At 34.0% G+C, this 12,143-nt stretch overlaps 1 long non-coding RNA gene across 1 annotated transcript in view; it reads left to right on the top strand.

The window, feature by feature from the left end:
- LOC141542454 (uncharacterized) overlaps positions 1–12,143 on the top strand; it is a 122,530-nt gene that overhangs the window by 43,357 nt on the left and 67,030 nt on the right. The window lies entirely within an intron of this gene.

Raw genomic sequence — 12,143 nt, 5'->3', positions numbered from 1 at the left:
AAGAATGTTGTAAAGGAGATTACTATACACTTAGAGGCCAAATGCAATCCCCTGTGATATCCCTTGTGATTCTGGGTGATAGATGAAGAGTAAGTAAAGAATGGGAGTTTTCTTAGGAGATATGTTTGATCTTCAGAGAAGACTAGGATTCTTAAGATCCAATCCCTTTGACAAGTTTTTAATAACTATTATTTTTTAATCTATATGTCTATCACCTAAAAAAGAATAAGTTTAGATTTATCACTAGATTGGCTGTAAGTGAAAAAACCTATTTGCCATATTTCTCACAAAGACCATTTACTAAGACATAGAGATCTGTCCAGTAGAAGGATTACCCACAGCAATAAAAATCAAGTGATTCTTGAAGAAGTGGAAATATGGAACTTCAGAAAGTATCTTCAAACATTTACTTTTATTCTCATTTCCAGGTTTTCCTATAAATCTTTGCATATCATACTTGTTACTGATATGCTGGAACTCTGTCTTCCCAGAAATCAGCTGGAGTCAGGATCACCAAAAATCTTTCTTCTTGGTCTTTTGGGGTCGCTGTCAGGGGATTAGATCTAGCAATCTCCACATCATCTTCCTCTCTCTCCACTGCCCGGAGAATGCCTCAATTTCCTCCTCCTACTCCACCCACACAGGTCACTTCCCCTTCTTTGTCCCACCAATCGAGCCAACACAGAATACTTGGGGAGGGTCAACCTTCAAACATGTTAATAGAGAATTGTCCAATTGGCAATTAGTCTCATGTGCTCCATTATCCTAGTGCATTTGCTCAGTTCTAGCCCTTTATACTGATAGTTTGAGTAATTATAATAATTTTGTTTTCCCACACTTTTTTTTTACTATGTATTTAGAGGCAGTGTTTCATGGTGGTTAGAGGCAGGAAATACTAGATTCAAATACTTCCCTTGAGCCATACTCACTGAGTGATCTTGGGCAAGTCACATATCCTTAGAATGCCATTGATAGAATTTCCCCCCCCCCCCATTAGAATATTCCTAATGAAATCAGTTCCTTTCCTTGCCCTATGTAATTTACATGGTATTCTCAAATTTTTCAAAATGACCAATTATATTTGTTAAGTCCTATCCCAAAAGGATGGGATTGAATGTTTATCATTGTATTTTTAGTGTTATAAAAAGCCAGGTCCTCATCCAGTTCTCCCGATGTATCTGTTTAAGTTTTGGTATTATTATTTTTCTGCCTGGATCCATAAATTACTAGGTTGTCTCTCAAGAGAAACATCTACCCATGAGGATACCAATTTTTAGACTAATTCAGCTGAGAATACCTAGAAATGGGTTATTGATGCTTTCAGTGTTCACACTCCTTTTTCAACAAGGGAAAAGTTGTATAAATGGAATCACTATACTTTAAAATGCTCACTTTATACAATAAAATGTTCATTATTAAGGTTTTCACAAGAAGCTTTGAAGAGTGCAAATGTTTCTTACATTGCATTGAATTCTGGTGAACAAAATCAGTTAAATTCTGCCTTGTAGGAAACAGGTATGTATCTGTGAAGAAAATGTTCTGGAATATAGGACATACAACAAAACATAATAAGAAGGTCAGAGGTTTTATTCAAAGTGTCTCTTACAAACATGCAGTCTACCATTCTGGGGAAAACATTCTACAATAGGTTCAGAGAATCTTTAACTTAGCTTTTTAAAGTGTAATGTGGCTACATGGGAAAAAAATACTTTGCTTTATTATCTGTCCTCTGCCATGGATTCGGGTCATAATAACTAGTCTATATTTTCCATTGTGGGGCCCAAACAAAATTGTGTTGAAAAGTGCCATCCCGTATCTGTGGTGAAAAATAGAGAGGAAAGGGTCTTCATTCTATTTTAACTGTTCACCCTCTATACTACCTCATGTTAAGATTCTGCAATGATCCAGGTTACTTTAACTTAGTTCAAAGACCATGATCATCATTATACTTAGAAATTTCAATGGATCCATGATATCATTGATGTGGTTGCTTCCTCCAATAGTGCAGGTCATAAGCCCACCTCTATCTTCTCATCCTGTGTGATGCTTGCCCATGTACCTCCATATGTTATTCACTGGGAGTTCATTCAATGTGCTGGGAACCTTTCTCTTGATTTCTTAACATAACTAAGGTCCAGTGCAGCATGAAGGCTATTATCCCTTGCTCTTTCTTCATGACCAGCCCACCAACTTTTCCACCCATAAATCTCTTTTATATCACTGTTTTCAATTGTTAATATGCTACAACTTGTGGGACTATATTCAACTACGTGTCACAATGCAGACAATAAGCATTTTTCATCCAATTGGTTTTTCATGTACACGTTCAGATGAAGTACTTTGAGTAATTGTGCAATTTTGTTCAATGTTCTGGTGTGTGAAGAAATTAGAAAAATCTCTTCTGCAAATAGGAATGTTATGGAAGACCTGGAAAATTCAATTGAAAGAGCACTGAATTTGGAGGACCTGTATTCAAATCTCATTTTTGTCTATCTTCTTATATAAAAGGGACTCTGAAATGCAAATGTTATAGAAGTCGAGGAAAATTACTGTTTTCTCCCAGTCTCTTTTGATCTACCTGCCATAGTATTGCCCACCATAGTTAAAAGTTCTGACCAATATGGTTTATAGGAATCCTGTTGTACTATCCTATGAGTGACAGCAAACCAATCATATCAAATCATCACTTATGGAGACATTTCAGAGCAAACCATAGAAAATTAAAGACCCACTTTCATCCTCATGGGGTTCTACTGACCCATATGGTCATATGTATTAGTCTCTAAAACATGTTCTTCCTTTGGGGTTACTTTTGAATGAAGGAAGAGTAGGATTAATGGTATGATTTATTCAAACCCTTTCTTTGCTGACAAATGAGGGCTTTAGGGATCTGAAAGTTTGAGATCCCAACAAACTTCTGAGTATTAAGTGACCAGATGATGTTACGTCAGAGTACTACTTTTTAGGAACTTAATGATCTAGTTAATTTTTCTCCCTTTAATATTTATGATGCCATATAAAGGCTGACATACTTGACATTTACAGGGCCAAATTTTGCAGGTGGTCTTAACCCAGTTTCTAAATTCACAAACATAAATGATAATGGCAAACAGTTCTGGTAGTTATATGAAAATGCAGTGTTTGAGAGTGTTATTTGCATAAAACTGTAGAAGCCATATTGGTTTGAGATGGAGAAGGCAAAGAAATCATCTCCACTCTGAAAGTTTTCTGTATGTACTCACAGAAGACAGTATCATAATAGACTTTATGTCCATGATGCTTAACAGAAGACTTTAATTGTTCACTCCATTGTTCAATGCTTTAAATTTTTTTAATCCTTTTGTCATTGTTGAAATATTCTTCCTGAGCCTTCACTGACTTCCTAACCCAAAGAATCTCTTCTTTCTCAAAGCTGTCCTATTGCTCTATTGAACTCTGCTACATTCTTTGTATGTAATTGTAACTACTGGTATATTTGTCTCATCCTCTTACTGGACTGTCATTTCCTTGTGGGTAGGAACCATGTATGGTTTGCCCATTTTATCCTTACTTTCTAAATCAGCGTACTGCTATAAAGTATGTGCTTAACAAATGTTTGCTAAATAGATTTAAAGTTAAATATTAACTAAAGCAAGAGACAGCAGCAAGAGTGGGGTATGGTGGCAAGAAGAGGATACTTTTCACCTCCTGTCTACTTGCAATTAAGACTCAGTAGAGAACTTATTCAAAAGTCAGACTAGCCAGGACCATTTTTAGCTAGCTCTTTGTATTGCACTCCCATTGGGTTTATATGGATACCAGTCTCTTTCCAAATTCTAGTAATAAAATGAAAGTAAAATGAAGTATTTTAGTTCTCTCGTTTAACTTGAATTGTGATTTTCTTTTATTTGTGTTTTTAAAAGTCTTTTCTAAAACACTCTGAGAGGTCCACCCAAAATGTGCTACCTAAGTCTAAGTGTCAGGATTGATTGACAGATTATTTTACAACTACTACTTATTATTCCTTTTATTAAGAACTGAGTGGCTTTTAGAGTAAAAACAATAGGGTGAAAAGAGGTCTTTGCACTCATTACAAATAGAAAATTGGAAAGGGAAAAAAGTTATAATAAAAAGTCAGTGATTTTGACAGTGTGCACATTTCTTGTGTTGTATATTAAGTGGCAGTCATAAATTGGAATGACTGGACATACAATACAGGAGGAAAAAGGTTAAAGATGTATTAGAGAATTTTCAAAAGTAATCTGCAGTGGGTAATAATTGATTCTAGTTCTCTTTTAAGTGATGGGTTTTTAAAAACTAAAATGAATGGCGTATGGGAATTTTACTTCAGTGCACATTTTCTACTTGAGACAGTAACTGAAAGTGTTTTTGAATACAGAGGCAGGTTCTGCTCTTGCTTCATTGTATTCCTTAAAAAAAACAAATAGAAAAGCATTAAAGGGGGAAGCCCTCATAAAAGTTGCTTCTCAAAAGGCAAGACAAAATTTCCAAATGTGTAGAATGTCTTATCTTGTACTTGTAGCCCAATGTAATTTCTTTTCTTCCAACTTGATTTATCCTTAGTTGATATCTGAAACTAAAAACATTTTCTAAAATTTCCTCAAGCACAAGTTCTACTCAGCTTTTATTCTAATAGCTCAAAACAGAAAGATTTTCCAAAAGAATTTGGATTCTATTGTTAGCTTTGAATTATTTTCTAGCATCTTGAAAGATAGAATTTTGAATCTAGGAGTCCTTTAGTTCAAATGAGTTTGTTTCAATGAGCCAGTGATGGTATTAAAATATATATCCATAAAACAACCCTCTGACCAAAGAAGAAAAATTTAAAATCAGCTGAATTCAGTAAGCATGCCATATCTGGGCCAAAGAGTTTTGATGCTTAAATAGTCTCAAGGCTTTCATCAACACAAGGATGATAAGCAATCTCTTAAACAAAGAGTAGATGGGCAAACTTAGTAGACTCTTACAATAAAAAAATTTATTCATGCTTCTTTTGCTGGATGATCCTTTTCAGTCAGGGTATTTTAAGGTGGTAGAACAACTTTTTCTTGCTGTGTATTTTATTCACCCTAGACCTTTGCTAATGTGACTGCCTGTTCCTACAAACAGTTCGTAGGAAGTTTTGGACAGCTGTTAGTGGTTAGACTTGAGTCTCCTTAAACGTGAACATACTCTGCAGCGATGTTCTGGAGGCAATTCAGAGGGCACAAGGCAGCCTGGTGTTCCATATCGTCTTATGTGGAGTGACTCTCCCCCATTGTGAAATGATAATGATGACCAAACTGGACTGAGAATGCCCACAAATGCATAGTGCTTTATTTAATTGAGTTTAAAGAGAATGAAGAGTCAGTAAGTACAGCTGAATATGATTTTTTTTCTTCTAAATTTGCTTTCCAGCAGTTAGTAGTTTTAAGCCTCATACTGTGAAATTGGGGTCCTTAGAATGTTTCTTGGGATTTGTGATTAATTTTAGCTTAGAGGGACTGGTTTGGAGCCCCAGATTTGGGTGGTACTGCTGAGCTGTTGAAATAGAATATATGGGGAAGAATGGAGTGTTTGGGCTAGGAATGGAAGTAGATGAGGTAAAGAGAGGCCATAGCTGGCTACAAGGCAGTATAAATAAGACACAACACGAGCTCACGACCTAAGAGTTCCAAGAGATGGGAGGAAGGGAGGAAGTAAATGATGAACCTGAACTAAAACCAAGTTAATGAACAAAAATATGTCCCTATTAATAAAGGTGAATATTTAGGGCAAATTAACTTATTAGCTTCTTATTAAATGACAAGAAAAGAAAGTAAACAGAGAAAGAAGATGTCCAAAGTCAGAGCTTAGTACTAAGCCCTTGTTATTATTATTCCAGTCATTGTCATATCATAGAAAGGCCATTGTCATGGAGCAACTTTAATAACCCACTCTCTGTGTTATTCCTCTATAGAATGTGAGTTCTTTGAAGGAAGGAACTATTTCATTTATGTTTTTGTATCCTTTCCATCCAGCACAGCGCCTGGGAATATAATAAGCATTTAATAAATGCTTTTCGATAGATGAATTCCATCATTTACTAGCTCTGTGACTACAGGGAAGTCACTTGACTTCTCTGGCTTGCTTTGTTTGCTCGTAGTTGGGGTAAGGATAAGGTTCAAATGATATCATTTAGGAAAGGCACTTTGCAAAAGTTAAAATCTATATAAATGATAGTTGGTACCATGAATGAATGAAAGATTCTGTCAATACTGTAATGACAGTCTCATTTTTTAATTAAAAAAAAGATGATCAATTAAATTCAGGTACTAGGGAAATTAGATTATCTATATACCAGGGCTTATTAAAATATAGATTTTTGTCAATTGTTCCAAGAAATTCTGCCATATTTCTTCCTTTTTTAGTCATCAACTTAGGGCAAAGCGCAGAGAGTGGGGAAAACTGGAAAAAAGGATGATGAAAAAAATCTCTATCCCATCTCATGGTAGGCATTGGCAGCATTCCATATTTCAGTTGAATATTCTTTTTACCATACAACATTATTACATTATACATTTATTCCATTATTTGTAATGATTCAAATCATTATGAGTACTGAGAACTTCAAACTGAATTTTTTAAATAAAATTTTGTGACTTTTTAGAAAAAAATCATGAAAGATATATTAAAAAATCAAATATTATTGAATTTTAATAAACCTTTATGTTGTGTAACAACAATCTTCCCATTCGCTCCAATAAGTTAATATCAAATAAGTTTTAGATCTGCCATCTGGTATTATGTATGCTCTCATTCCTTGATTTTACTTAGATAATGGAAATTTAAGTGGAATAATGAAAATGCACATGTCTAGTCAACACAGTTGAAAAAAGACTATATTAGAACTGGGGAGATCTGGTATTACTGTGGATTATAATATAGCCAGCTGGGCTAATTTTGTCAAGTTATAATCCCTACATGCCTCGTTTCTTCTTTTGGACCTGATTATTGCTGAGTTTTGTTCCTCTTAAAATCTTACACTTCTAGAATTCAACTCCATGGTCTATCAACACAAACTTTAAATTGCCTATATTTTATCTGAGATAATGTAATGTTTCATCCTTTTGCATGAGATCCACATAGTATAGTGAGCATACATGCTTGTCATGTGATCCTGATTTTCTTTTATCTGTGTTTTTAAAAGTCTTAAAAATCATTTAACTTCTCAGTGTCCTAGACTATAAATTACACAAAAGATTCTGCCCTATATTGGTAGTGGGTTTCCAATGAGGGCAGAAATTGCTTTCATTTTTGTCATTTGTATGTTCAGACTAGCACAGTGCCTCACATTTTAAGAACTTAATACTTGTTGAACTGAAGTCAATCTGTTTTGTGTATTTTCACAGAGAGTTCTTCCTACACCAACTATGTATTTTTTCTCCATTTATTTTATTTTCTGTAAATGTGTCCTTGTTTAGTAGTAGTTTTTAGGCAATAATTTTCCCTTTTTGGGAGATAATCTAGAATTGAAAACTGAATCAGAATTCTGCAAATTGATAATGTTCTAGTGAAAATCGCAATCAACTGTGAAACAATGAGAAACTTGGTATAGATCATGTGATGGATAGTTAAGAATCTTAAGTTATATGAAGAAGAGTTTCTGAGAGAAGTAGAAATCCTTAGGAGGATAAATGAGCATGAGACATTTATCAATGAAACATGGTTAGTTTTAAAGGAAGAAAATAAGAAGCTGTAAGGAACAATAGAAATAAGCTTAAAAAATCATTCTAAAACATTTTCTTTTTTTTTCTTTTTTTTTTTTTATAATATTATCCCTTGTATTAATTTTCCAAATTATCCCCTCCCTCCTTCCACTCCCTCCTCCTGATGACAGGCAATCCCATACATTTTACATGTGTTACAATATAACCTAGATACAATATATGTGTGTAAATACCATTTTCTTGTTGCACATTAAGTATTAGCTTCCGAAGGTATAAGTAACCTTGGTAGATAGACAGCAGTGCTAACAATTTACATTCACTTCCCAGTGTTCCTTCTCTGGGTGTAGTTGTTTCTGTCCATCATTGATCAACTGGAAGTGAGTTGGATCTTCTTTATGTTGAAGATGTCCACTTCCATCAGAATACATCTTCATACAGCATTGAAGTGTACAGAGATCTTCTGGTTCTGTTCTTTTCACTCGGCATCAGTTGATGTAAGTCTCTCCAAACCTCTCTATATTCCTCCTGCTGGTCATTTCTTACAGAGCAATAATATTCCATAACCTTCATATACCACAATTTACCCAACCATTCTCCAATTGATGGACATCCATTCAACTTCCAGTTTCTAGCTACTACAAAAAGAGCTGCCACAAACATTTTGGCACATACAGGTCCCTTTCCCTTCTTTAGTAGTTCCTTGGGGTATAAGCCCAATAGCAGCAATGCTGGGTCAAAGGGCATACAGAGTTTGATAACTTTTGGGGCATAATTCCAGATTGCTCTCCAGAATGGCCAGATTCGTTCACAACTCCACCAACAATGCATCAGTGTCCCAGTTTTCCCACATCCCCTCCAACATTCATCATTATTTGTTCCTGTCATCTTAGCCAATCTGACAGGTGTGTAGTGGTATCTCAGAGTTGTCTTAATTTGCATTTCTCTGATCAGTAGTGATTTGGAACACTCATATGAGTGGATATAGTTTCAATTTCATCATCTGAGAATTGTCTGTTCATATCCTTTGACCATTTATCAATTGGAGAATGGTTTGATTTCTTATAAATTAGGGTCAGTTCTCTATATATTTTGGAAATGAGACCTTTGTCAGAACCTTTACTTTTAAAAATATTTTCCCAATTTGTTACTTCCCTTCTAATCTTGTTTGCATTAGTATTGTTTGTACAGAAACTTTTTAGTTTGATGTAATCAAAATCTTCTATTTTGTGATCAATAATGATCTCTAATTCTCCTCTGGTCATAAATTCCTTCCTCCTCCACAGGTCTGAGAGGTAGACTATTTATGATCTCATTCTTTATGCCTAAGTCATGGACCCATTTTGATCTTATCTTGGTATATGGTGTTAAGTGTGGATCCATATCTAATTTCTGCCATACTAATTTCCAGTTTTCCCAACAGTTTCTTCCGAATAATGAATTTTTGTCCCTAATGTTGGTATCTTTGGGTTTGTTAAAGATTAGATTGCTATAGATGTACCCTTTTTTGTCCTTTGTATCTAATCTGTTCCACTTATCTACCGGTCTATTTCTTAGCCAATACCAAATGGTTTTGGTGACTGCTGCTATATAATATAGCTTTAGATCAGGTACACTTAGACCACCTTCCTCTGACTTTTTTTTCATTAGTTCCCTTGCAATTCTCGACCTTTTATTCTTCCATATGAATTTTGTTGTTATTTTTTCTAGGTCATTAAAATAGTTTCTTGGGAGTCTGATTGGTATAGCACTAAATAGATAGATTAGTTTGGGGAGTATTGTCATCTTTATTATATTCGCTCAGCCTATCCAAGAACATTGAATGTCTTTCCAATTATTTAAATCTGATTTTATTTTTGTGGCAAGTGTTTTGTAATTTTTCTCATATAATTCCTGACTATTCTTTGGTAGATGGATTCCCAAATACTTTATACTCTCAACATTTGTTTGGAATGGAATTTCTCTTTGTATCTCTTGATGTTGCATTTTGTTGGTGATATATAAAAATGCGGAGGATTTATGTGGATTTATTTTGTATCCTGCCACTTTGCTAAAATTCTGAATTATTTCTAATAGCTTTTTAGCAGAGTCTTTGGGGTTCTCTAAGTATACCATCATGTCATCTGCAAAGAGTGATAGTTTGATTTCCTCATTTCCTACTCTAATTCCTTGGATCTCTTTCTCGGCTCTTATTGCCGAGGCTAGCGTTTCTAGTACTATATTGAATAGTAATGGTGATAGTGGGCAACCTTGTTTCACTCCTGATTTTACTGGGAAAGGTTGCAGTTTATTTCTATTGCATATTATGCTTACTGACGGTCTTAAATATATGCTCCTGATTATTCTAAGGAATAGTCCATTTATTCCTATACTCTCAAGAGTTTTTAGTAGGAATGGATGTTGGATTTTGTCAAATGCTTTTTCTGCATCTATTGAGATGATCATATGGTTTTTATTAATTTGATTATTAATATTGTCAATTATACTAATAATTTTCCTCATATTAAACCAGCCCTGCATTCCTGGTATGAATCCTATTTGATCATAGTGTATTATCCTGGGGATGATTTTCTGAAGTCTTTTTGCTAATATCTTATTTAAGATTTTAGCATCAATATTCATTAAGGAAATTGGTCTATAATTTTCTTTCTCAGTTTTTGATCGACCTGGTTTAGGTATCAGTACCATGTCTGTGTCATAAAAGGAGTTTAGTAGGACTCCTTCATTCCCTATTTTTTCAAATAGTTTATATAGCATTGGGGCTAATTATTCTTTAAATGTTTGGTTCTAAAACATTTTCAATGAAAGAAGAGAAAGGAGAATTCAAATGCATTTTGTTATAATATAACAAGGAAATTAACAAAGAAAAGTGTTTTTTTTTAAAAGATAACAAATCTAAGATTAGTGACAGCTGGATATGTAGTAGATAGAGTACTGACCTTGCAATCTGTAGGATCTGAGTTCAAATCCAGCCTTAAACTCTTAACACTTACTAACTGTGTGATGCTGGGCAAGTCACTTAGCCCTAATTGCCTCCCCAAGAAAAAGAAACATATTTAAGAATAATTTGAATTCTTTATCAATAATCATCATTTCTTCCCATGCTCCATTTATAGAATTTCAGGCAAATATGAGGAAAAGAAATCAAGCTAGATTTTGTACTTTGTAGAACCTTGTCTGCAATAAAATCTATTGAAGTTTATAAAGTGTTTGATTAAATACTTATTTCAAATTGCTGTATCCTTACATGTGAAGTCAATTACCATCCAGAATATTTATGGATATTTAAGTACATAGTTTTGGTTCATTGACCAAGTCATTCAATTTATTGAAAAAGAGGTGAGGAGGTATCATGTAATAGTGCCTTTTGGAACCTGTATTCTCAATCCTGAACACCATTTGGAGATATTGTTACTGGTTAATAAATTGCTAGTGGCACACTTTATAAAGCTTTATACCAAAAATATGGTATATATGACTAGATAGACAACCAGGGCAACATATTTTAGTGAAAAAAAATACTGGTCTATGAATGGGAAGGCTTGGGGTGAATCCAAGCATTTTCACTATTTTCTATAGAAAGTAGTTGAATGCCAATTAGGATTTTCCTTTTCTCATCCATAAAATAAAAGAATTGCACTAAATTATATTTAATTCTATCATTTTGTCTTTCTTTAAGTTCATATGGGATCAAAGTGAAACTGTTATGGAAACAATGAGCTTCATCACATGATGCTTATTGCCAATATCACTTGATTCTTAGATGTGGAATAAGAAGGAGAAAGATTGTAGAAAATAATAAGTCCATCATTTTTCTAAATGTATTACTCTGAGACTATCTATATTGAATTCCATAGTATCACAAGATATATTTGTAGATATTTTCCAACTCTGTCATTTAAACAAAAATACATATTCAAATAAACTTACATTTTTCTTCATTTCAATGTTCTCACTAGTGATGCAGATTACAAACTATCCATGTCAATTCATCCTATTTATTTTGCATTTTCTCAGACAAGTTTTCAACATGAGGTTCATGCTTGGAACTTAGCTTGCTTTCTCGTGATATTGTGAAGATGCCAGTGGAAAACACAGGCTATCCCTTGGTTAAGCTTCAAAGATTAAGGCTAGAATCAGAATCTTCTTTGATCATAGGTTTCCTTGATGGTGTACTTTGACCCTATTTGCCTTTGCAATTCTTTATTTATGTGTTCTAGTCTGTTCACATCTATAATATACCACTCTGTTGCTCCCAGCTTAATATTCAGTTTTAGTTATTTAGTAATTAGAGCATTCCACAACACATCTACATAATAAAATTGGTAAAATTTTGTTTTTAGATATATGTTTGATGTTAGATGTTTGTTTCAAGGGAAAGATTGGTCTCATTGCATTTTCCCAGAAGAAATCCAGTTTATGTTCTCCTTTTTCTATTTAATTATGAATCCAACTCAT

The sequence above is a fragment of the Sminthopsis crassicaudata genome, chromosome 5 (genome assembly GCF_048593235.1).
Source record: "Sminthopsis crassicaudata isolate SCR6 chromosome 5, ASM4859323v1, whole genome shotgun sequence".
NCBI classification, from domain to species: Eukaryota; Metazoa; Chordata; class Mammalia; order Dasyuromorphia; family Dasyuridae; genus Sminthopsis; species Sminthopsis crassicaudata.
The sequence above is the reverse complement of the archived record's forward strand: the minus strand, read 5'-3'. Positions and strand labels throughout refer to the sequence as shown.